This window comes from Psammomys obesus, unplaced genomic scaffold, assembly GCF_907164565.1.
Source record: "Psammomys obesus unplaced genomic scaffold, mPsaObe1.curated_primary_1811, whole genome shotgun sequence".
In the NCBI taxonomy this organism is placed as follows: domain Eukaryota; kingdom Metazoa; phylum Chordata; class Mammalia; order Rodentia; family Muridae; genus Psammomys; species Psammomys obesus.
Window position 1 is genome coordinate 7379137 of NW_026590859.1, and position 5282 is coordinate 7384418.

The window sequence follows — 5282 nt, forward strand, 5'->3', positions numbered from 1 at the left end:
CTGTGTCTAGAGAAAGATCCAGTTGGTTTCTGTGTTTGCTTTTAGGTATTTTTGGAGGCAGAGTCTCCTGGGCCCAGTTTCCTGTGTAGCCAGAGGTTGGCTTTAAACTCCTGCAGGGGAACACCATACCTGAAGAGTTACTTTTATGAAAAAGAAGAATCGTCAGAGTATTTCAGATCCTGTGAGGCTTCCTTGGAAACAGCTCACTCACCTATTTACCCTGGGTTTCGTCCTCACTTGTTCAGGCAAAACAATTGCCAAGGCAGAGGAGACCTTCACTCTGGAAGAAGTAATTCAAAGATAAGGATGGCTGATATTATCCCCTCGTTCTGTCACCTCCCACGTGCTCTTTGCTAGAAAAGCAAACGCCTCTGTCTCCTCTTTGTAAGGTTGTGCGGCTCAGCTCACCTAAAATCAAATTCAAATGCATCAAATCCCTACGTTAGAATGAAGAGAGAGGTATGTCAGGAGGATTCAGTTCATCCTCCAGAGGATGTAAGACCCATTCCTAAAACATGAACACAACACCGAGAGAGTAATGAGGGCCAGCCTCCAGGCAGGTCCCTCACAATTGTGCCAACACACTGAAGATACACTCCCAGCTCGCCTTTCCAGAGTTTGGAGGCCTCCAAGAATGAATTTTTAAATTTATGACTTAATGCCTGTTACTAAGTGATTCTGGCTGTGTCAATAAATTTGTTTGCAGCTCTAATTGTGTTAATGAATTGAACATAATTAAACCTACAACATGTCATGAGTTTCTTCTGGCAGAACTCAGTAGATTTTTCAAAAACAAAAAACAAAAATCTCTGTGGGGAAACACTTAGCCTCGGTGTCATGATCCAATCTCTGGAGAAAGGGCTGAAATGAAGCGTTCTGGAGTTTGCTTTGTGGAGAGCATTCCTTTGTGAATAAAGTTGAACTCCATTCACAATGGCAATAGCCTCCGCTTTGGTTAACTCTGCTAAGCTGGAGCTCCCTTAGGGGAGAAAGTATACATAAGGATGATTAGTTTTGATTGACAACTTGAGGAGATTTCAAGTCACAACGGAAACAAGTATCTGTGCATGTCTGTGAGAAAGTTTAATAAGAATGATGTAACTGAGACAGGAGCATGAGTGACTCCATGGGTTAGGGTCCTGGACTGAATAACAAGGAGAAAGCAGGCTAAGCAGGACAGTCTCTGCCTCCTGGCTGTGGCTGTGGTGTGAGCAGCTGCCTCAGCTCCTGCTGCCCTGGATTCCACACCAAGATGAACTGACCCAGAATAAACCCTCCCTGCCCGAAGCTGTCCCCATCATCTTGTCTCCATATTTTATCACAGCAGTGGGAAGGGTAGCTAAGACAATCCATATTATTTTATCATTGCCTTTATTCAGTAAAGATCCACACATAAAAATATTCCAGTTTGCTCTCTGTTGCTGCAATAAACACCACAACAGACAGCAACTAGAGGGAGAAGGAGTTTGTTGCAGTTTCTACTTCTGGGTTAGAATCCATCACTGAGGGAAGTCGGGACAGGAACTTGGAAGTAGAAAGGAGGCTGCTTACTAAATCAGTCACTGAGAATGTTCAGCTGGCTTCTTTAGACAGCCCAGGGCAATCCTTGCGCAGGCACTGTGCTGCCCACAGTGTTCTAGACCCCCTTACATCATTACCCATCATGACAGTCTGTCAGACACGGCCACAGGCCAATCTGATGGAGGCCATCTTCAACTGAGGGGACTCAAGACTGTGTCACCTTGACAATAAAAGCCAACCATTCAAGAGTGCAGGTCGGGAAGGACTTGGTTTTCTTTAAGGGGAGAGCCTTCAGGAGTTTGACCATGCTCCAGCAAGCCATGGGAAATACACATTAGACTTGGTTTTGGCTTTGGTTTGGTTTGGTTTTTCTTTTTTTCCTTTTCTGCCTTTTTTTCTGGGAAAAGGGTCCCAAGAGTGGGGTGGGGAGTACCTAGGAGGACTGGGAAGTAAGGGTGCTTTGGGTTCATAATAGTCAACAAAATATTATGAAAAATATATAATTAAAACTGTACCTAAACTTATAGAAATACATAACTGTATTAAAAAATGAACTTCTGGCTGACCATAAATATCAGTAATGGCTTCTCTATTTTGGAAAGAATTTACATGGAGTAAATGAGAGTCAGAAGATACAAATTCTAATGTTGAAAAAACAAAAGCCCTCCCACAACAAACAAGTGGCCAAAAATTTAAAAAAAGAAAAAGCATACAAATGTCTAGGAGTGAATTTGGCTATGAGAAAAATTCACTGGGAAATTACTCCATGGGAACTCACGGGAGAAGGGACCTCTCGTGGCTATGATCATCTCCCATATATCTGGACCCTAGGATTGAAGCTTTTCCATAAAGGACTGGATTCGGTCCTCACAAAAGCCCAGGAGAGGCAGTTGCCCCCTTCTGACAGGAAGAAGCTAAAACTCCAAAAGGTAGCACCACTGACCTTGCCAGAGCTTGACTGTGAAACTTGAGGTTCAAATCCAAGTCTGTCTGATTTTCTTACTGTACACAGAGCTCCAGGCTACCCAAAGGAAACATCTGAGAGATAGGTTTGCCCTCTGGATCTAGTGCTGCCAAAAAAAGTCACCAAGAGATTGCTTTAAAAACAGACCAAGGAAGCCTGTGTAACTTCACCCCAGGAGTGCTGTTCTCATGGCATCTGCAGGGTATAACAGGACTTAGCCACACCCTGATGTCTGCTGCAGTGAGCCATTGTGAGTGTTTAACGGCAGCTTACCGCTGACGATCTCTCATTTGAATTATTATTTTATGAAACATGGCTGTCAAAAGAAAACCACTTTAAAAGCTTGGTTTGTGATAAAGAAAAATAAATAAATCAAGACCTAAAAGTTATTTATTACTTATGGGCACAAGAAGAGTATGCTCCAGAAAACACAACGTTTATACATGTGTACTAGGTTTTGCTAGAACATTCCCCAATAATTTTGCAGGGTGACTAGTGTTTTGCTGTTTTCATATGGGTGAAAATTTGGAAACAGAGAGGTAAGAAGAAAAATGAAACATGGGGTTCCCTATGCTGAAATAATCTTGATCGTAAGCTTGTCCATGATGCTGTGCCTATTCTAGCCCAAGGAGAGCAGCACCAGAGCCATGATCTTCACTTCCTCTCCACAAAAGAAGACTGTGAGCAGTCCTGCTCCCTCTGCAGGAAGAAGAGAGATTCGCCCAGAAAGGGATAGTCCAGGCTTCCAGGGCAAGAGCACACTGGATCCCAATCATGGCCTCTGAGCATTCAGAAAAGTTGGGAGAATGAGAACAGGACACATATGATTGAGGAGCAATGGAATGGCAAAGTAGCCGAGTGTGACAGATATGAACCATACGGGAAACCTGCTGAAGTCCAAATGGACACTGCCAGAACAGACCTCAGTTGCTATAGAAAACACACATGATGCTTTTGTCATTTACTGATCTCTGTGCTTATCTGTTGAGACTGGGCTAGACACTCTAGCCCAGGTTGGCTTCTTACTCAATGATCTTCTCTTCTCAGCCCCCTACATGTTGGAATTACAGGCGTTCAGCACCATGCCAGGCCGAATGAGACTCACTCATCATTTTCAAAGTTATTAGCTTTACTTTTTTTTTTTTCAGGCATAACCTTTAAATCAGGTATAGGCTATCATCACTATTCGTGGGTTTCATATTTGTAGATTTATCTGCTCACTAAAATGCACTGGTGAGTTACAAACCACTACTGTGCTTTCCTGGCCACCTGAGGCCATACATAGCACATGGCAGACCACAGCACTCCGGGCACACTCCTGAGGTCAGAGGAAGGAGTGCCCTGCTTTCTTCTGTCAGTCTTCATGCACACCCAACCAGTGTTCTTCATGCCATCTATTCAGTGTGGCTTTTTTCACACTGATGTGGTTTTGTCGGTGTGACGTTGTGACGTTGAAACACTACTTGCTACTTCTAAACTCAAGACGACGATGTGTGCCCTATAGCCAGACAAGTGAGTTGGATCAACTTTGTTTGGACATTTGGTGTAGTGCTATTAACCGTGAGTTCCATTTCAGTGAAGCGAATTTGTGTAGATACACATTATACCGATGATGTTTTATACATTAACCAGCTGATGAGCATGTGATGGTCGGAAGCTCTTGGGAACTAACTCTGCATTTTCCTTAAGGTCAAAGGGTTGGTGCTTGCTCAGTTTGGCAACCGTTTCAAAGAATGGGCCCAGTATACCTCAAGGGTCTGTCCAAAGACAGAGTAAGAATTCTACTGTGGGTTGGCCCAAGAGTGAGAGATCAGAATGAAAATTCTCTTCCGGGTGGAATCCAAGTTTCACTGTGAAACCTTGAGCTGAGGTTTGAGAAGATAAATTGCACAGCAGCCTCAATGCAGAGTTAACTTCTTTCTGCATGTGCAGCTCTTAGGATTGACCAAAGGTAATGTTTATCCCAGGACCGGCTCACGGACCCCACGGGCAGGGGTCAGGAGCATGGAAGCTGGGCCTGGAGGAGGGTCGGCAGAGAGCAGAGGCAGCGGAGGGGAGGAGGGGAGGGGAGCAGGGGAGGTCAAGGAGCTGGCTGCCAATCTCTCATCCCAGTAAATAATATTCACCTCTTCTCACAGTTACTAGTTTTCTTACGTTAAAGAAGCACATCAGAGATGGCCAAGCGGCTCAGCAGGGAAAGGCACCTGCCTCCAAGCCTGACCACTTCAATCTGACCCTGGACCCACAGGGTGGAAGGAGAGACCTGACTGCAAACATTATCCTCTGACCTCCACACACCACACAGTAACACATGTACATGCATGCGCCTGAACTTGTGCATGTACACACACAGAGAGAAGAGGTCTAAATATGTAATAATTCTTTAAAGTTTTAGGGACTAATACTAGTGAAATGATCATTCTCTATTTGTACAGATAAAGTGAATTCCGTGGGATCTGTGAGTGAGTGTGTTTAGAAGCCTCAATGGGACACAGGTGCAGGTCAATCTAAGCAAATACTGACTGAAGGAAAGGTTTGCCATGTCCTGTCATCCTCAGCAATGGCAGCAGCAGCACCCTCCATGAATGGCGGATTGCTAACTTCCAGAGGCCTGCTTCCTCTCCAGGAAAGCCCCTGAGCTCCTAGCCTGGGGAGCTTTCTCCCTCCATTCCACAGCAGCACTCAAGTGAGGTGACTATTAGCAGTGTAGACAGGCAGCACACTACAGTTTCTATTTAGAAGCTACATCCAGCAAAAAGCAGAGGAAGCAGAGGTCTTCAGTGACTTCAGTCTTCAG